Below are 21,850 nucleotides of genomic sequence, written 5' to 3'. Positions count from 1 at the left end.
ATCAAACACGGGGAATCAGAGGCGGGGAATCAGAGCTGGGGAATCAGAGGTGGGGATCAGAGTCGGGGAATCAGAGGCAGGGAATCAGATGTGCGGAATCAGAGGTGGGGAATCAGAGGTTGGGAATCAGAGGCAGGGAATCAGAGGCTTGGAATCAGATGCAGGGAATCAGATGCGGGGAATCAGAGGCGGGGAATCAGAGCTGGGGAATCAGAGGTGGGGAATCAGAGTTGGGGAATCAGAGGCGGGGACTTAGATATTGGGAAACAGAGGCGGGGAATCAGAGGCGGGGAATCAGAGGCAGGGAATCAGATGTGCGGAATCAGAGATGGGGAATCAGAGGCAGGGAATCAGAATCAGAAGCAGGGAATCAGAGGCCGGGAATCAGAGGCCGGAATCAGATGCCGGGAATAAGAGGCCGGGAATCAGAGGTGGGGAATCAGAGTCCGGGAATCAGAGATGGGGATTCAGAGGCGGGGAATGAGATATGGGGAATCAGAGGCGGGGAATCAGAGGCGGGGAAACAGAGGCGGGGAATCAGATATGGGGAATCAGAGGTGGCGAATCAAAGGCGGTGAATCAGAGATATGGAATCAGAGGCCGGGAATCAGAGGTGGTGAATCTGAGATGGGGAATCAGAGGCAGGGAATCAGAGGCAGGTTATCAGACACGGGGATTCAGAGGCTGGGAATCAGACGGGGGGAATCAAAGGCGGGGAATGAAGCTGGGGAATCAGAGGCAGGGAATCAGAGTTGGGGATTCAGAGGCGGGGAATCAGATATGGGGAAACAGAGGCGGGGAATCAGAGGCGGGCAAACAGAGGCGGGGAATTAGATATGGGGAATCAGTGGTGGGGAATCAGAGGTGGTGAATCAGAGATGGGGAATCACAGGCGGGGAATCAGAGGCAGGGAATCAGAGCTGGGGAATAAGAGGCGGGGAATCATAGTTGGGAATCAGAGGCGGGGAATCAGATATGGGGAAACAGAGGCGGGGAATCAGGGGCGGGGAAACAGAGGCGGGGAATCAGATATTGGGAATCGGATGTGGAGAATCAGAGGCGGGGAATCAGAGCTGGGGAATCAGAGGCGGGGAATCAGAGTTGGGGCATCAGAGGTGGGGAATTAGACATGGGGAAACAGAGGCGGGGAATCAGATGTGCGGAATCAGAGGCGGGGAATCAGAGGCAGGGAATCAGAATCAGAAGCGGGGAGTCAGAGGCCGGGAATCAGAGGCCTGGAATCAGATGCTGGGAATAAGAGGCCGGGAATCAGAGGTGGGGAATCAGAGTACGGGAATCAGAGATGGGGAGTCAGAGGCGGGGAATGAGATATGGAGAATCAGAGGCGGGGAATCAGAGGTGGGGAAACAGAGGTGGGGAATCAGAGGCGGGGAATCAGAGGCAGGGAATCAAACACGGGGAATCAGAGGCGGGGAATCAGAGCTGGGGAATCAGAGGCTGGGAATCAAAGTTGGGGAATCAGAGGCAGGGAATCAGAGGTCGGGAATCAGAGGCCGGAATCAGATGCCGGGAATAAGAGGCCGGGAATCAAAGGCGATGAATCAGAGATGGGGAATCAGAGGCGGGGAATCAGAGGCAGGGAATCAAACACGGGGAATCAGAGGCGGGGAATCAGAGCTGGGGAATCAGAGGTGGGGATCAGAGTCGGGGAATCAGAGGCAGGGAATCAGATGTGCGGAATCAGAGGTGGGGAATCAGAGGTTGGGAATCAGAGGCAGGGAATCAGAGGCTTGGAATCAGATGCAGGGAATCAGATGCGGGGAATCAGAGGCGGGGAATCAGAGCTGGGGAATCAGAGGTGGGGAATCAGAGTTGGGGAATCAGAGGCGGGGACTTAGATATTGGGAAACAGAGGCGGGGAATCAGAGGCGGGGAATCAGAGGCAGGGAATCAGATGTGCGGAATCAGAGATGGGGAATCAGAGGCAGCGAATCAGAATCAGAAGCGGGGAATCAGAGGCCGGGAATCAGGGTTGGGGCATCAGAGGTTGGGAATTAGATATGGGGAAACAGAGGCGGGGAATCAGAGGCGGGGAAACAGAGGCGGGAAATCAGATATGGGGAATCAGAGGTGGGGAATCAGAGGCAGGGAATCAGATGTGCGGAATCAGAGATGGGGAATCAGAGGCAGCGAATCAGAATCAGAAGCGGGGAATCAGAGGCCGGGAATCAGAGGCCGGGAATCAGATGCTGGGAATAAGAGGCCGGGAATCAGAGGTGAGGAATCAGAGTCCGGGAATCAGAGATGGGGATTCAGAGGCGGGGAATCAGAGTTGGGGATTCAGAGGCGGGGAATCAGATATGGGGAAACAGAGGCGGGGAATCAGATGCGGGCAAATAGAGGCGGGGATCAGATATGGGGAAACAGAGGCGGGGAATCAGAGGCGGGGAAACAGAGGCGGGGAATCAGATATGGGGAATCAGAGGTGAGGAATCAGAGGATGGGAATCAGAGGCTGGGAATCAGACGCTGGGAATCAGATGCATGGAATCAGATGCGGGGAATCAGAGGCGGGGAATCAGAGCTGGGGAATCAGAGGTGGGGAATCAAAGTTGGGGAATCAGAGGCGGGGACTTAGATATGGGGAAACAGAGGCGGGGAATCAGAGGCGGGGAAACAGAGGCGGGGAATCAGATATGGGGAATCAGAGGTGGGGAATCAGAGGCAGGGAATTAGATTTGTGGAATCAGAGATGGGGAATCAGAAGCAGGGAATCAGAGGCCGGGAATCAGAGGCCGGAATCAGATGCCGGGAATAAGAGGCCGGGAATCAGAGGTGGGGAATCAGAGTCCGGGAATCAGAGATGGGGAATCAGAGGCGGGGAATGAGATATGGGGAATCAGAGGCGGGGAATCAGAGGCGGGGAAACAGAGGCGAGGAATCAGATATGGGGAATCAGAGGTGGCGAATCAAAGGCGGTGAATCAGAGATGGGGAATCAGAGGCGGGGAATCAGAGGCAGGGAATCAAACACGGGGAATCAGAGGCGGGGAATCAGAGCTGGGGAATCAGAGTTGGGGATTCAGAGGCGGGGAATCAGAGCTGCGGAATCAGAGGTGGGGATCAGAGTCGGGGAATCAGAGGCAGGGAATCAGATGTGCGGAATCAGAGATGGGGAATCAGAGGTGGGGAATCAGAGGCTGTGAATCATAGATGGGGAATCTGAGGCGGGGAATCAGAGGCAAGAAATCAGACACGGGGTTTCAGAGGCTGGGAATCAGACAGGGGAATCAAAGGCGGGGAATCAGAGCTGGGGAATCAGAGGCAGGGAATCAGAGTTGGGGATTCAGAAGCGGGGAATCAGATATGGGGAAACAGAGGCGGGGAATCAGAGTCGGGCAAACAGAGGCGGGGAATTAGATATGGGGAATCAGAGGTGGGGAATCAGAGGTGGTGAATCAGAGATGGGGAATCACAGGCGGGGAATCAGAGGCAGGGAATAGAACCCGGGGAAACAGAGGCGGGAAATCAGATATGGGGAATCAGAGGTGGGGAATCAGAGGCAGGGAATCAGATGTGCGGAATCAGAGATGGGGAATCAGAGGCAGGGAATCAGAATCAGAAGCGGGGAATCAGAGGCCGGGAAACAGAGGCGGGGAATCAGATATGGGGAATCAGAGGTGGGGAATCAGAGGCAGGGAATTAAATTTGCGGAATCAGAGATGGGGAATCAGAAGCAGGGAATCAGAGGCAGGGAATCAGAGGCCGGAATCAGATGCCGGGAATAAGAGGCCGGAAATCAGAGGTGGGGAATCAGAGTCCGGGAATCAGAGATGGGGAATCAGAGGCGGGGAACGAGATATGGGGAATCAGAGGCGGGGAATCATAGGCGGGGAAACAGAGGCGAGGAATCAGATATGGGGAATCAGAGGTTGCGAATCAAAGGCAATGAATCAGAGATGGGGAATCAGAGGCGTGGAATCAGAGGCAGGGAATCAAACACGGGGAATCAGAGGCGGGGAATCAGAGCTGGGGAATCAGAGGCGGGGAATCAGAGTTGGGGAATCAGAGGCGGGGAATCAGAGCTGGGGAATCAGAGGTGGGGATCAGAGTCGGGGAATCAGAGGCAGGGAATCAGATGTGCGGAATCAGAGATGGGGAATCAGAGGTGGGGAATCAGAGGCTGTGAATCAGAGATGGGGAATCAGAGGCGGGGAATCAGAGGCAAGAAATCAGACACGGGGTTTCAGAGGCTGGGAATCAGACGGGGGAATCAAAGGCGGGGAATCAGAGCTGGGGAATCAGAGGCAGGGAATCAGAGTTGGGGATTCAGAGGCGGGGAATCAGATATGGGGAATCAGAGGCGGGGAATCAGAGGGAGGGAATCAAACACGGGGAATCAGAGGCGGGGAATCAGAGCTGGGGAATCAGAGGCGGGGAATCAGAGTTGGGGAATCAGAGGTGGGGAATCAGAGCTTGGGAATCAGAGGTGGGGATCAGAGTCGGGGAATCAGAGGCAGGGAATCAGATGTGCGGAATCCGAGATGGGGAATCAGAGGTGGGGAATCAGAGGCTGTGAATCAGAGATGGGGAATCAGAGGCGGGGAATCAGAGGCAGGAAATCAGACACGGGGATTCAGAGGCTGGGAATCAGACGGGGGGAATCAAAGGCGGGGAATCAGAGCTGGGGAATCAGAGGCAGGGAATCAGAGTTGGGGATTCAGAGGCGGGGAATCAGATATGGGGAAACAGAGGCGGGGAATCAGAGGCGGGCAAACAGAGGTGGGGAATTAGATATGGGGAATCAGAGGTGTGAATCAGAGATGGGGAATCACAGGCGGGGAATCAGAGGCAGGGAATAGAACGCGGGGAATCAGAGGCAGGGAATCAGAGTTGGGGCATCAGAGGTTGGGAATTAGATATGGGGAAACAGAGGCGGGGAATCAGAGGCGGGGAAACAGAGGCGGGAAATCAGATATGGGGAATCAGAGGTGGGGAATCAGAGGCAGGGAATCAGATGTGCGGAATCAGAGATGGGGAATCAGAGGCAGCGAATCAGAATCAGAAGCGGGGAATCAGAGGCCGGGAATCAGAGGCCGGGAATCAGAGTCGGGGAATAAGAGGCCGGGAATCAGAGGTGAGGAATCAGAGTCCGGGAATCAGAGATGGGGATTCAGAGGCGGGGAATCAGAGTTGGGGATTCAGAGGCGGGGAATCAGATATGGGGAAACAGAGGCGGGGAATCAGATGCGGGCAAATAGAGGCGGGGATCAGATATGGGGAAACAGAGGCGGGGAATCAGAGGCGGGGAAACAGAGGCGGGGAATCAGATATGGGGAATCAGAGGTGAGGAATCAGAGGATGTGAATCAGAGGCTGGGAATCAGACGCTGGGAATCAGATGCATGGAATCAGATGCGGGGAATCAGAGGCGGGGAATCAGATATGGGGAATCGGATGCAGGGAATCAGAGGCGGGGAATCAGAGCTGGGGAATCAGAGGCGGGGAATCAGAGTTGGGGCATCAGAGGTGGGGAATTAGATATGGGGAAACAGAGGCGGGGAATCAGAGGCGTGGAAACAGAGGCGGGGAATCAGATATGGGGAATCAGAGGTGGGGAATCAGAGGCAGGTAATCAGATGTGCGGAATCAGAGATGGGGAATCAGAGACAGGGAATCAGAATCAGAAGCGGGGAGTCAGAGGCCGGGAATCAGAGGCCTGGAATCAGATGCTGGGAATAAGAGGCCGGGAATCAGAGGCGGGGAATCAGAGTTGGGGAATCAGAGGCGGGGAATCAGAGCTGGGGAATCAGAGGTGGGGATCAGAGTCGGGGAATCAGAGGCAGGGAATCAGATGTGCGGAATCAGAGATGGGGAATCAGAGGTGGGGAATCAGAGGCTGTGAATCAGAGATGGGGAATCAGAGGCGGGGAATCAGAGGCAAGAAATCAGACACGGGGTTTCAGAGGCTGGGAATCAGACGGGGGAATCAAAGGCGGGGAATCAGAGCTGGGGAATCAGAGGCAGGGAATCAGAGTTGGGGATTCAGAGGCGGGGAATCAGATATGGGGAAACAGAGGCGGGGAATCAGAGGCGGGCAAACAGAGGCGGGGAATTAGATATGGGGAATCAGAGGTGGGGAATCAGAGGTGGTGAATCAGAGATGGGGAATCACAGGCGGGGAATCAGAGGCAGGGAATAGAACGCGGGGAATCAGAGGCAGGGAATCAGAGTTGGGGCATCAGAGGTTGGGAATTAGATATGGGGAAACAGAGGCGGGGAATCAGAGGCGGGGAAACAGAGGCCGGAATTCAGATATGGGGAATCAGAGGTGGGGAATCAGAGGCAGGGAATCAGATGTGCGGAATCAGAGATGGGGAATCAGAGGCAGGGAATCAGAATCAGAAGCGGGGAATCAGAGGCCGGGAATCAGATGCTGGGAATAAGAGGCCGGGAATCAGAGGTGGGGAATCAGAGGCGGGGAAGCAGAGGCAGGGAATCAAACACGGGAAATCAGAGGCGGGGAATCAGAGCTGGGGAATCAGAGGCGGGGAATCAGAGTTGGGGAATCAGAGGCAGGGAATCAGATATGGGGAAACAGGGGCAGGGAATCAGAGGCGGGGAAACAGACGCGGGGAATCAGATATGGGGAATCAGAGGTGTGGAATCAGAGGTTGGGAATCAGAGGCAGGGAATCAGAGGCGGGGAATCAAAAACGGGGAATCAGAGCTGGGGAATCAGAGGCGGGGAATTAGAGTTGGGGAATCAGAGGAGGGGAATCAGAGGCGGGGAAACAGAGGCGGGGAATCAGATATGGGGAATCAGAGGCAGGGAATCAGATGTGCGGAATCGGGGATGGGGAATCAGAGGCAGGGAATCAGAGGCGGGGAATCAGAGGCGGGGAATCAGAGTCCGGCAATCAGATATGGGGAAACAGAGGTGGGGAATCAGAGGCGGGGAAACAGAGGCGGGGATTCAGATATGGGGAATCAGAGGTGGGGAGTCAGAGGTTGGGAATCAGAGGCAGGGAATCAGAGTCTTGGAATCAGATGCAGGGAATCAGATGCGGGGAATCAGAGGCGGGGAATCAGAGCTGGGGAATCAGAGGTGGGGAATCAGAGTTGGGGAATCAGAGGCGGGGACTTAGATATTGGGAAACAGAGGCGGGGAATCAGAGGCGGGGAATCAGAGGCAGGGAATCAGATGTGCGGAATCAGAGATGGGGAATCAGAGGCAGGGAATCAGAATCAGAAGCAGGGAATCAGAGGCCGGGGATCAGAGGCCGGAATCAGATGCCGGGAATAAGAGGCCGGGAATCAGAGGTGGGGAATCAGAGTCCGGGAATCAGAGATGGGGATTCAGAGGCGGGGAATGAGATATGGGGAATCAGAGGCGGGGAATCAGAGGCGGGGAAACAGAGGCGGGTAATCAGATATGGGGAATCAGAGGTGGCGAATCAAAGGTGGTGAATCAGAGATGAGGAATCAGAGGCCGGGAATCAGAGGCAGGGAATCAAACACGGGGAATCAGAGGCGGGGAATCAGAGCTGGGGAATCAGAGGCGGGGAATCAGAGTTGGGGAATCAGAGGCGGGGAATCAGAGGCGGGGAATCAATATGGGAAATCAGAGATGGGGAATCAGAGATGGGGAATCAGAGGCGGGGAATCAGACGCGGGGAATCAGAGGTGGTGAATCAGAGATGTGGAATCAGAGGCGGGGAATCAGAGGCGGGGAAACAGAGGCGGGGAATCAAACACGGGGAATCAGAGGTGGGGAATCAGAGGTTGGGAATCAGAGGCAGGGAATCAGAGGCGGGGAATCAGAGGCGGGGAATGAGAGGCAGGGAATCAGATGTGCGGAATCGGAGATGGGGAATCAGAGGCAGGGAATCAGAGGCGGGGAATCAGAGGCAGGGAATCAGAGGCCGGGAATCAGATATGGGGAAACAGAAGCGGGGAATCAGAGGCGGGGAAACAGAGGCTGGGAATCAGGTATGGGGAATCAGAGGTGGGGAATCAGAGGCGGGGAATCAGAGCTGGGGAATCAGAGGTGGGGAATCAAAGTTGGGGAATCAGAGGCTGGGACTTAGATATGGGGAAACAGAGGCGGGGAATCAGAGACGGGGAAACAGAGGCGGGGATTCAGATATGGGGAATCAGAGGTGGGGAATCAGAGGCAGGGAATTAGATGTGCGGAATCAGAAATGGGGAATCAGAGGCAGGGAATCAGAATCAGAAGCAGGGAATCAGAGGCCGGGAATCAGAGGCCGGAATCAGATGCCGGGAATAAGAGGTCGGGAATCAGAGGTGGGGAATCAGAGTCCGGGAATCAGAGATGGGGAATCAGAGGCGGGGAATGAGATATGGGGAATCAGAGGCTCGGAATCAGAGGCGGGGAAACAGTGGCGAGGAATCAGATATGGGGAATCAGAGGTGGCGAATCAAAGGCGGTGAATCAGAGATGGGGAATCAGAGCTGGGGAATCAGAGGCAGGGGATCAAACACGGGGAATCAGAGGCGGGGAATCAGAGCTGGGGAATCAGAGGTGGGGAATCAGAGTCGGGGAATCAGAGGCAGGGAATCGGATGTGCGGAATCAGAGATGGGGAATCAGAGGTGGGGAATCAGAGGCGGTGAATCTGAGATGGGGAATCAGAGGCGGGGAATCAGAGGCAGGTTATCAGACACGGGGATTCAGAGGCTGGGAATCAGACGGGGGGAATCAAAGGCGGGGAATGAAGCTGGGGAATCAGAGGCAGGGAATCAGAGTTGGGGATTCAGAGGCGGGGAATCAGATATGGGGAAACAGAGGCGGGGAATCAGAGGCGGGCAAACAGAGGCGGGGAATTAGATATGGGGAATCAGTGGTGGGGAATCAGAGGTGGTGAATCAGAGATGGGGAATCACAGGCGGGGAATCAGAGGCAGGGAATAGAACGCGGGGAATCAGAGGCAGGGAATCAGAGCTGGGGAATAAGAGGCGGGGAATCATAGTTGGGAATCAGAGGCGGGGAATCAGATATGGGGAAACAGAGGCGGGGAATCAGGGGCGGGGAAACAGAGGCGGGGAATCAGATATTGGGAATCGGATGTGGAGAATCAGAGGCGGGGAATCAGAGCTGGGGAATCAGAGGCGGGGAATCAGAGTTGGGGCATCAGAGGTGGGGAATTAGACATGGGGAAACAGAGGCGGGGAATCAGATGTGCGGAATCAGAGGCAGGGAATCAGAGGCAGGGAATCAGAATCAGAAGCGGGGAGTCAGAGGCCGGGAATCAGAGGCCTGGAATCAGATGCTGGGAATAAGAGGCCGGGAATCAGAGGTGGGGAATCAGAGTACGGGAATCAGAGATGGGGAGTCAGAGGCGGGGAATGAGATATGGAGAATCAGAGGCGGGGAATCAGAGGTGGGGAAACAGAGGTGGGGAATCAGAGGCGGGGAATCAGAGGCAGGGAATCAAACACGGGGAATCAGAGGCGGGGAATCAGAGCTGGGGAATCAGAGGCTGGGAATCAAAGTTGGGGAATCAGAGGCAGGGAATCAGAGGTCGGGAATCAGAGGCCGGAATCAGATGCCGGGAATAAGAGGCCGGGAATCAAAGGCGATGAATCAGAGATGGGGAATCAGAGGCGGGGAATCAGAGGCAGGGAATCAAACACGGGGAATCAGAGGCGGGGAATCAGAGCTGGGGAATCAGAGGTGGGGATCAGAGTCGGGGAATCAGAGGCAGGGAATCAGATGTGCGGAATCAGAGGTGGGGAATCAGAGGTTGGGAATCAGAGGCAGGGAATCAGAGGCTTGGAATCAGATGCAGGGAATCAGATGCGGGGAATCAGAGGCGGGGAATCAGAGCTGGGGAATCAGAGGTGGGGAATCAGAGTTGGGGAATCAGAGGCGGGGACTTAGATATTGGGAAACAGAGGCGGGGAATCAGAGGCGGGGAATCAGAGGCAGGGAATCAGATGTGCGGAATCAGAGATGGGGAATCAGAGGCAGGGAATCAGAATCAGAAGCAGGGAATCAGAGGCCGGGAATCAGAGGCCGGAATCAGATGCCGGGAATAAGAGGCCGGGAATCAGAGGTGGGGAATCAGAGTCCGGGAATCAGAGATGGGGATTCAGAGGCGGGGAATGAGATATGGGGAATCAGAGGCGGGGAATCAGAGGCGGGGAAACAGAGGCGGGGAATCAGATATGGGGAATCAGAGGTGGCGAATCAAAGGCGGTGAATCAGAGATATGGAATCAGAGGCCGGGAATCAGAGGTGGTGAATCTGAGATGGGGAATCAGAGGCAGGGAATCAGAGGCAGGTTATCAGACACGGGGATTCAGAGGCTGGGAATCAGACGGGGGGAATCAAAGGCGGGGAATGAAGCTGGGGAATCAGAGGCAGGGAATCAGAGTTGGGGATTCAGAGGCGGGGAATCAGATATGGGGAAACAGAGGCGGGGAATCAGAGGCGGGCAAACAGAGGCGGGGAATTAGATATGGGGAATCAGTGGTGGGGAATCAGAGGTGGTGAATCAGAGATGGGGAATCACAGGCGGGGAATCAGAGGCAGGGAATCAGAGCTGGGGAATAAGAGGCGGGGAATCATAGTTGGGAATCAGAGGCGGGGAATCAGATATGGGGAAACAGAGGCGGGGAATCAGGGGCGGGGAAACAGAGGCGGGGAATCAGATATTGGGAATCGGATGTGGAGAATCAGAGGCGGGGAATCAGAGCTGGGGAATCAGAGGCGGGGAATCAGAGTTGGGGCATCAGAGGTGGGGAATTAGACATGGGGAAACAGAGGCGGGGAATCAGATGTGCGGAATCAGAGGCGGGGAATCAGAGGCAGGGAATCAGAATCAGAAGCGGGGAGTCAGAGGCCGGGAATCAGAGGCCTGGAATCAGATGCTGGGAATAAGAGGCCGGGAATCAGAGGTGGGGAATCAGAGTACGGGAATCAGAGATGGGGAGTCAGAGGCGGGGAATGAGATATGGAGAATCAGAGGCGGGGAATCAGAGGTGGGGAAACAGAGGTGGGGAATCAGAGGCGGGGAATCAGAGGCAGGGAATCAAACACGGGGAATCAGAGGCGGGGAATCAGAGCTGGGGAATCAGAGGCTGGGAATCAAAGTTGGGGAATCAGAGGCAGGGAATCAGAGGTCGGGAATCAGAGGCCGGAATCAGATGCCGGGAATAAGAGGCCGGGAATCAAAGGCGATGAATCAGAGATGGGGAATCAGAGGCGGGGAATCAGAGGCAGGGAATCAAACACGGGGAATCAGAGGCGGGGAATCAGAGCTGGGGAATCAGAGGTGGGGATCAGAGTCGGGGAATCAGAGGCAGGGAATCAGATGTGCGGAATCAGAGGTGGGGAATCAGAGGTTGGGAATCAGAGGCAGGGAATCAGAGGCTTGGAATCAGATGCAGGGAATCAGATGCGGGGAATCAGAGGCGGGGAATCAGAGCTGGGGAATCAGAGGTGGGGAATCAGAGTTGGGGAATCAGAGGCGGGGACTTAGATATTGGGAAACAGAGGCGGGGAATCAGAGGCGGGGAATCAGAGGCGGGGAAACAGAGGCGGGAAATCAGATATGGGGAATCAGAGGTGGGGAATCAGAGGCAGGGAATCAGATGTGCGGAATCAGAGATGGGGAATCAGAGGCAGCGAATCAGAATCAGAAGCGGGGAATCAGAGGCCGGGAATCAGAGGCCGGGAATCAGATGCTGGGAATAAGAGGCCGGGAATCAGAGGTGAGGAATCAGAGTCCGGGAATCAGAGATGGGGATTCAGAGGCGGGGAATCAGAGTTGGGGATTCAGAGGCGGGGAATCAGATATGGGGAAACAGAGGCGGGGAATCAGATGCGGGCAAATAGAGGCGGGGATCAGATATGGGGAAACAGAGGCGGGGAATCAGAGGCGGGGAAACAGAGGCGGGGAATCAGATATGGGGAATCAGAGGTGAGGAATCAGAGGATGGGAATCAGAGGCTGGGAATCAGACGCTGGGAATCAGATGCATGGAATCAGATGCGGGGAATCAGAGGCGGGGAATCAGAGCTGGGGAATCAGAGGTGGGGAATCAAAGTTGGGGAATCAGAGGCGGGGACTTAGATATGGGGAAACAGAGGCGGGGAATCAGAGGCGGGGAAACAGAGGCGGGGAATCAGATATGGGGAATCAGAGGTGGGGAATCAGAGGCAGGGAATTAGATTTGTGGAATCAGAGATGGGGAATCAGAAGCAGGGAATCAGAGGCCGGGAATCAGAGGCCGGAATCAGATGCCGGGAATAAGAGGCCGGGAATCAGAGGTGGGGAATCAGAGTCCGGGAATCAGAGATGGGGAATCAGAGGCGGGGAATGAGATATGGGGAATCAGAGGCGGGGAATCAGAGGCGGGGAAACAGAGGCGAGGAATCAGATATGGGGAATCAGAGGTGGCGAATCAAAGGCGGTGAATCAGAGATGGGGAATCAGAGGCGGGGAATCAGAGGCAGGGAATCAAACACGGGGAATCAGAGGCGGGGAATCAGAGCTGGGGAATCAGAGTTGGGGATTCAGAGGCGGGGAATCAGAGCTGCGGAATCAGAGGTGGGGATCAGAGTCGGGGAATCAGAGGCAGGGAATCAGATGTGCGGAATCAGAGATGGGGAATCAGAGGTGGGGAATCAGAGGCTGTGAATCATAGATGGGGAATCTGAGGCGGGGAATCAGAGGCAAGAAATCAGACACGGGGTTTCAGAGGCTGGGAATCAGACAGGGGAATCAAAGGCGGGGAATCAGAGCTGGGGAATCAGAGGCAGGGAATCAGAGTTGGGGATTCAGAAGCGGGGAATCAGATATGGGGAAACAGAGGCGGGGAATCAGAGTCGGGCAAACAGAGGCGGGGAATTAGATATGGGGAATCAGAGGTGGGGAATCAGAGGTGGTGAATCAGAGATGGGGAATCACAGGCGGGGAATCAGAGGCAGGGAATAGAACCCGGGGAAACAGAGGCGGGAAATCAGATATGGGGAATCAGAGGTGGGGAATCAGAGGCAGGGAATCAGATGTGCGGAATCAGAGATGGGGAATCAGAGGCAGGGAATCAGAATCAGAAGCGGGGAATCAGAGGCCGGGAAACAGAGGCGGGGAATCAGATATGGGGAATCAGAGGTGGGGAATCAGAGGCAGGGAATTAAATTTGCGGAATCAGAGATGGGGAATCAGAAGCAGGGAATCAGAGGCAGGGAATCAGAGGCCGGAATCAGATGCCGGGAATAAGAGGCCGGAAATCAGAGGTGGGGAATCAGAGTCCGGGAATCAGAGATGGGGAATCAGAGGCGGGGAACGAGATATGGGGAATCAGAGGCGGGGAATCATAGGCGGGGAAACAGAGGCGAGGAATCAGATATGGGGAATCAGAGGTTGCGAATCAAAGGCGATGAATCAGAGATGGGGAATCAGAGGCGTGGAATCAGAGGCAGGGAATCAAACACGGGGAATCAGAGGCGGGGAATCAGAGCTGGGGAATCAGAGGCGGGGAATCAGAGTTGGGGAATCAGAGGCGGGGAATCAGAGCTGGGGAATCAGAGGTGGGGATCAGAGTCGGGGAATCAGAGGCAGGGAATCAGATGTGCGGAATCAGAGATGGGGAATCAGAGGTGGGGAATCAGAGGCTGTGAATCAGAGATGGGGAATCAGAGGCGGGGAATCAGAGGCAAGAAATCAGACACGGGGTTTTAGAGGCTGGGAATCAGACGGGGGAATCAAAGGCGGGGAATCAGAGCTGGGGAATCAGAGGCAGGGAATCAGAGTTGGGGATTCAGAGGCGGGGAATCAGATATGGGGAAACAGAAGTGTGGGAATCAGAGGCGGGCAAACAGATGCGGGGAATTAGATATGGGGAATCAGAGGTGGGGAATAAGAGGTGGTGAATCAGAGATGGGGAATCACAGGCGGGGAATCAGAGGCAGGGAATAGAACGCGGGGAATCAGAGGCAGGGAATCAGAGTTGGGGCATCAGAGGTTGGGAATTAGATATGGGGAAACAGAGGCGGGGAATCAGAGGCGGGGAAACAGAGGCGGGAAATCAGATATGGGGAATCAGAGGTGGGGAATCAGAGGCAGGGAATCAGATGTGCGGAATCAGAGATGGGGAATCAGAGGCAGGGAATCAGAATCAGAAGCAGGGAATCAGAGGCCGGGAATCAGATGCTGGGAATAAGAGGCCGGGAATCAGAGGTGGGGAATCAGAGGCGGGGAATGAGATATGGAGAATCAGAGGCGGGGAATCAGAGGCGGGGAAACAGAGGTGGGGAATCAGATATGTGGAATCAGAGGTGGCGAATCAAAGGCGGTGAATCAGAGATGGGGAATCAGAGGCGGGGAATCAGAGGCAGGGAATCAAACACGGGAAATCAGAGGCGGGGAATCAGAGCTGGGGAATTAGAGGCGGGGAATCAGAGTTGGGGAATCAGAGGCAGGGAATCAGATATGGGGAAACAGGGGCAGGGAATCAGAGGCGGGGAAACAGAGGCGGGGAATCAGATATGGGGAATCAGAGGTGTGGAATCAGAGGTTGGGAATCAGAGGCAGGGAATCAGAGGCGGGGAATCAAAGACGGGGAATCAGAGCTGGGGAATCAGAGGCGGGGAATTAGACTTGGGGAATCAGAGGAGGGGAATCAGAGGCGGGGAAACAGAGGCGGGGAATCAGATATGGGGAATCAGAGGTGGGGAATCAGAGGTTGGGAATCAGAGGCAGGGAATCAGAGGCGGGGAATCAGAGGCGGGGAATCAGAGGCAGGGAATCAGATGTGCGGAATCGGGGATGGGGAATCAGAGGCAGGGAATCAGAGGCGGGGAATCAGAGGCGGGGAATCAGAGGCCGGGAATCAGATATGGGGAAACAGAGGTGGGGAATCAGAGGCGGGGAAACAGAGGCGGGGATTCAGATATGGGGAATCAGAGGTGGGGAATCAGAGGTTGGGAATCAGAGGCAGGGAATCAGAGTCTTGGAATCAGATGCAGGGAATCAGATGCGGGGAATCAGAGGCGGGGAATCAGAGCTGGGGAATCAGAGGTGGGGAATCAGAGTTGGGGAATCAGAGGCGGGGACTTAGATATTGGGAAACAGAGGCGGGGAATCAGAGGCGGGGAATCAGAGGCAGGGAATCAGATGTGCGGAATCAGAGATGGGGAATCAGAGGCAGGGAATCAGAATCAGAAGCAGGGAATCAGAGGCCGGGGATCAGAGGCCGGAATCAGATGCCGGGAATAAGAGGCCGGGAATCAGAGGTGGGGAATCAGAGTCCGGGAATCAGAGATGGGGATTCAGAGGCGGGGAATCAGAGTTGGGGAATCAGAGGCGGGGAATCAGAGCTGGGGAATCAGAGGTGGGGATCAGAGTCGGGGAATCAGAGGCAGGGAATCAGATGTGCGGAATCAGAGATGGGGAATCAGAGGTGGGGAATCAGAGGCTGTGAATCAGAGATGGGGAATCAGAGGCGGGGAATCAGAGGCAAGAAATCAGACACGGGGTTTCAGAGGCTGGGAATCAGACGGGGGAATCAAAGGCGGGGAATCAGAGCTGGGGAATCAGAGGCAGGGAATCAGAGTTGGGGATTCAGAGGCGGGGAATCAGATATGGGGAAGCAGAAGCGGGGAATCAGAGGCGGGCAAACAGATGCGGGGAATTAGATATGGGGAATCAGAGGTGGGGAATAAGAGGTGGTGAATCAGAGATGGGGAATCACAGGCGGGGAATCAGAGGCAGGGAATAGAACGCGGGGAATCAGAGGCAGGGAATCAGAGTTGGGGCATCAGAGGTTGGGAATTAGATATGGGGAAACAGAGGCGGGGAATCAGAGGCGGGGAAACAGAGGTGGGAAATCAGATATGGGGAATCAGAGGTGGGGAATCAGAGGCAGGGAATCAGATGTGCGGAATCAGAGATGGGGAATCAGAGGCAGGGAATCAGAATCAGAAGCAGGGAATCAGAGGCCGGGAATCAGATGCTGGGAATAAGAGGCCGGGAATCAGAGGTGGGGAATCAGAGGCGGGGAATGAGATATGGAGAATCAGAGGCGGGGAATCAGAGGCGGGGAAACAGAGGTGGGGAATCAGATATGTGGAATCAGAGGTGGCGAATCAAAGGCGGTGAATCAGAGATGGGGAATCAGAGGCGGGGAATCAGAGGCAGGGAATCAAACACGGGAAATCAGAGGCGGGGAATCAGAGCTGGGGAATTAGAGGCGGGGAATCAGAGTTGGGGAATCAGAGGCAGGGAATCAGATATGGGGAAACAGGGGCAGGGAATCAGAGGCGGGGAAACAGAGGCGGGGAATCAGATATGGGGAATCAGAGGTGTGGAATCAGAGGTTGGGAATCAGAGGCAGGGAATCAGAGGCGGGGAATCAAACACGGGGAATCAGAGCTGGGGAATCAGAGGCGGGGAATTAGAGTTGGGGAATCAGAGGAGGGGAATCAGAGGCGGGGAAACAGAGGCGGGGAATCAGATATGGGGAATCAGAGGTGGGGAATCAGAGGTTGGGAATCACAGGCAGGGAATCAGAGGCGGGGAATCAGAGGCGGGGAATCAGAGGCAGGGAATCAGATGTGCGGAATCGGGGATGGGGAATCAGAGGCAGGGAATCAGAGGCGGGGAATCAGAGGCGGGGAATCAGAGGCCGGGAATCAGATATGGGGAAACAGAGGTGGGGAATCAGAGGCGGGGAAACAGAGGCGGGGATTCAGATATGGGGAATCAGAGGTGGGGAATCAGAGGTTGGGAATCAGAGGCAGGGAATCAGAGTCTTGGAATCAGATGCAGGGAATCAGATGCGGGGAATCAGAGGCGGGGAATCAGAGCTGGGGAATCAGAGGTGGGGAATCAGAGTTGGGGAATCAGAGGCGGGGACTTAGATATTGGGAAACAGAGGCGGGGAATCAGAGGCGGGGAATCAGAGGCAGGGAATCAGATGTGCGGAATCAGAGATGGGGAATCAGAGGCAGGGAATCAGAATCAGAAGCAGGGAATCAGAGGCCGGGGATCAGAGGCCGGAATCAGATGCCGGGAATAAGAGGCCGGGAATCAGAGGTGGGGAATCAGAGTCCGGGAATCAGAGATGGGGATTCAGAGGCGGGGAATGAGATATGGGGAATCAGAGGCGGGGAATCAGAGGCGGGGAAACAGAGGCGGGTAATCAGATATGGGGAATCAGAGGTGGCGAATCAAAGGCGGTGAATCGGAGATGGGGAATCAGAGGCCGGGAATCAGAGGCAGGGAATCAAACACGGGGAATCAGAGGCGGGGAATCAGAGCTGGGGAATCAGAGGCGGGGAATCAGAGTTGGGGAATCAGAGGCGGGGAATCAGAATTGGGGAATCAGAGATGGGGAATCAGAGGTTGGGAATCAGAGGAAGGGAATCAGAGGCGAGGAATCAGAGCTGGGGAATCAGAGGCGGGGAATCAGAATTGGGGAATCAGAGATGGGGAATCAGAGATGGGGAATCAGAGGCGGGGAATCAGACGCGGGGAATCAGAGGTGGTGAATCAGAGATGTGGAATCAGAGGCGGGGAATCAGAGGCGGGGAAACAGAGGCGGGGAATCAAACACGGGGAATCAGAGGTGGGGAATCAGAGGTTGGGAATCAGAGGCAGGGAATCAGAGGCGGGGTATCAGAGGCGGGGAATGAGAGGCAGGGAATCAGATGTGCGGAATCGGAGATGGGGAATCAGAGGCAGGGAATCAGTGGCGGGGAATCAGAGGCAGGGAATCAGAGGCCGGGAATCAGATATGGGGAAACAGAAGCGGGGAATCAGAGGCGGGGAAACAGAGGCTGGGAATCAGGTATGGGGAATCAGAGGTGGGAAATCAGAGGCGGGGAATCAGAGCTGGGGAATCAGAGGTGGGGAATCAAAGTTGGGGAATCAGAGGCTGGGACTTAGATATGGGGAAACAGAGGCGGGGAATCAGAGACGGGGAAACAGAGGCGGGGATTCAGATATGGGGAATCAGAGGTGGGGAATCAGAGGCAGGGAATTAGATGTGCGGAATCAGAAATGGGGAATCAGAGGCAGGGAATCAGAATCAGAAGCAGGGAATCAGAGGCCGGGAATCAGAGGCCGGAATCAGATGCCGGGAATAAGAGGTCGGGAATCAGAGGTGGGGAATCAGAGTCCGGGAATCAGAGATGGGGAATCAGAGGCGGGGAATGAGATATGGGGAATCAGAGGCTCGGAATCAGAGGCGGGGAAACAGTGGCGAGGAATCAGATATGGGGAATCAGAGGTGGCGAATCAAAGGCGGTGAATCAGAGATGGGGAATCAGAGCTGGGGAATCAGAGGCAGGGGATCAAACACGGGGAATCAGAGGCGGGGAATCAGAGCTGGGGAATCAGAGGCGGGGAATCAGAGTTGGGGAATCAGAGGCGGGGAATCAGAGCTGGGGAATCAGAGGTGGGGAATCAGAGTCGGGGAATCAGAGGCAGGGAATCGGATGTGCGGAATCAGAGATGGGGAATCAGAGGTGGGGAATCAGAGGCGGTGAATCTGAGATGGGGAATCAGAGGCGGGGAATCAGAGGCAGGTTATCAGACACGGGGATTCAGAGGCTGGGAATCAGACGGGGGGAATCAAAGGCGGGAAATGAAGCTGGGGAATCAGAGGCAGGGAATCAGAGTTGGGGATTCAGAGGCGGGGAATCAGATATGGGGAAACAGAGGCGGGGAATCAGAGGCGGGCAAACAGAGGCGGGGAATTAGATATGGGGAATCAGTGGTGGGGAATCAGAGGTGGTGAATCAGAGATGGGGAATCACAGGCGGGGAATCAGAGGCAGGGAATAGAACGCGGGGAATCAGAGGCAGGGAATCAGAGCTGGGGAATAAGAGGCGGGGAATCATAGTTGGGAATCAGAGGCGGGGAATCAGATATGGGGAAACAGAGGCGGGGAATCAGGGGCGGGGAAACAGAGGCGGGGAATCAGATATTGGGAATCGGATGTGGAGAATCAGAGGCGGGGAATCAGAGCTGGGGAATCAGAGGCGGGGAATCAGAGTTGGGGCATCAGAGGTGGGGAATTAGATATGGGGAAACAGAGGCGGGGAATCAGATGTGCAGAATCAGAGGCGGGGAATCAGAGGCAGGGAATCAGAATCAGAAGCGGGGAGTCAGAGGCCGGGAATCAGAGGCCTGGAATCAGATGCTGGGAATAAGAGGCCGGGAATCAGAGGTGGGGAATCAGAGTACGGGAATCAGAGATGGGGAGTCAGAGGCGGGGAATGAGATATGGAGAATCAGAGGCGGGGAATCAGAGGTGGGGAAACAGAGGTGGGGAATCAGATATGGGGAATCAGAGGTGGCGAATCAAATGCGGTGAATCAGAGATGGGGAATCAGAGGCGGGGAATCAGAGCTGGGGAATCAGAGGCTGGGAATCAAAGTTGGGGAATCAGAGGCAGGGAATCAGAGGTCGGGAATCAGAGGCCGGAATCAGATGCCGGGAATAAGAGGCCGGGAATCAAAGGCGATGAATCAGAGATGGGGAAACAGAGGCGGGGAATCAGAGGCAGGGAATCAAACACGGGGAATCAGAGGCGGGGAATCAGAGCTGGGGAATCAGAGGTGGGGATCAGAGTCGGGGAATCAGAGGCAGGGAATCAGATGTGCGGAATCAGAGGTGGGGAATCAGAGGTTGGGAATCAGAGGCAGGGAATCAGAGGCTTGGAATCAGATGCAGGGAATCAGATGCGGGGAATCAGAGGCGGGGAATCAGAGCTGGGGAATCAGAGGTGGGGAATCAGAGTTGGGGAATCAGAGGCGGGACTTAGATATTGGGAAACAGAGGCGGGGAATCAGAGGCGGGGAATCAGAGGCAGGGAATCAGATGTGCCGAATCAGAGATGGGGAATCAGAGGCAGGGAATCGGAATCAGAAGCAGGGAATCAGAGGCCGGGAATCAGAGGCCGGAATCAGATGCCGGGAATAAGAGGCCGGGAATCAGAGGTGGGGAATCAGAGTCCGGGAATCAGAGATGGGGATTCAGAGGCGGGGAATAAGATATGGGGAATCAGAGGCGGGGAATCAGAGGCGGGGAAACAGAGGCGGGGAATCAGATATGGGGAATCAGAGGTGGCGAATCAAAGGCGGTGAATCAGAGATGGGGAATCAGAGGCCGGGAATCAGAGGCAGGGAATCAGATATGGGGAAACAGAGGCGGGGAATCAGATGCGGGCAAATAGAGGCGGGGATCAGATATGGGGAAACAGAGGCGGGGAATCAGAGGCGGGGAAACAGAGGCGGGGAATCAGATATGGGGAATCAGAGGTGAGGAATCAGAGGATGGGAATCAGAGGCTGGGAATCAGACGCTGGGAATCAGATGCATGGAATCAGATGCGGGGAATCAGAGGCGGGGAATCAGAGCTGGGGAATCAGAGGTGGGGAATCAAAGTTGGGGAATCAGAGGCGGGGACTTAGATATGGGGAAACAGAGGCGGGGAATCAGAGGCGGGGAAACAGAGGCGGGGAATCAGATATGGGGAATCAGAGGTGGGGAATCAGAGGCAGGGAATTAGATTTGCGGAATCAGAGATGGGGAATCAGAAGCAGGGAATCAGAGGCCGGGAATCAGAGGCCGGAATCAGATGCCGGGAATAAGAGGCCGGGAATCAGAGGTGGGGAATCAGAGTCCGGGAATCAGAGATGGGGAATCAGAGGCGGGGAATGAGATATGGGGAATCAGAGGCGGGGAATCAGAGGCGGGGAAACAGAGGCGAGGAATCAGATATGGGGAATCAGAGGTGGCGAATCAAAGGCGGTGAATCAGAGATGGGGAATCAGAGGCGGGGAATCAGAGGGAGGGAATCAAACACGGGGAATCAGAGGCGGGGAATCAGAGCTGGGGAATCAGAGGCGGGGAATCAGAGTTGGGGAATCAGAGGCGGGGAATCAGAGCTGCGGAATCAGAGGAGGGGATCAGAGTCGGGGAATCAGAGGCAGGGAATCAGATGTGCGGAATCAGAGATGGGGAATCATAGGTGGGGAATCAGAGGCTGTGAATCATAGATGGGGAATCTGAGGCGGGGAATCAGAGGCAAGAAATCAGACACGGGGTTTCAGAGGCTGGGAATCAGACAGGGGAATCAAAGGCGGGGAATCAGAGCTGGGGAATCAGAGGCAGGGAATCAGAGTTGGGGATTCAGAAGCGGGGAATCAGATATGGGGAAACAGAGGCGGGGAATCAGAGTCGGGCAAACAGAGGCGGGGAATTAGATATGGGGAATCAGAGGTGGGGAATCAGAGGTGGTGAATCAGAGATGGGGAATCACAGGCGGGGAATCAGAGGCAGGGAATAGAACCCGGGGAATCAGAGGCAGGGAATCAGAGTTGGGGCATCAGAGGTTGGGAATTAGATATGGGGAAACAGAGGCGGGGAATCAGAGGCGGGGAAACAGAGGCGGGAAATCAGATATGGGGAATCAGAGGTGGGGAATCAGAGGCAGGGAATCAGATGTGCGGAATCAGAGATCGGGAATCAGAGGCAGGGAATCAGAATCAGAAGCGGGGAATCAGAGGCCGGGAAACAGAGGCGGGGAATCAGATATGGGGAATCAGAGGTGGGGAATCAGAGGCAGGGAATTAAATTTGCGGAATCAGAGATGGGGAATCAGAAGCAGGGAATCAGAGGCAGGGAATCAGAGGCCGGTATCAGATGCCGGGAATAAGAGGCCGGGAATCAGAGGTGGGGAATCAGAGTCCGGGAATCAGAGATGGGGAATCAGAGGCGGGGAATGAGATATGGGGAAATCGAGGCGGGGAATCATAGGCGGGGAAACAGAGGCAAGGAATCAGATATGGGGAATCAGAGGTTGCGAATCAAAGGCGATGAATCAGAGATGGGGAATCAGAGGCGTGGAATCAGAGG

The sequence above is a fragment of the Narcine bancroftii genome, unplaced genomic scaffold, assembly GCF_036971445.1.
Source record: "Narcine bancroftii isolate sNarBan1 unplaced genomic scaffold, sNarBan1.hap1 Scaffold_160, whole genome shotgun sequence".
NCBI classification, from domain to species: domain Eukaryota; kingdom Metazoa; phylum Chordata; class Chondrichthyes; order Torpediniformes; family Narcinidae; genus Narcine; species Narcine bancroftii.
The sequence above is the reverse complement of the archived record's forward strand: the minus strand, read 5'-3'. Positions refer to the sequence as shown.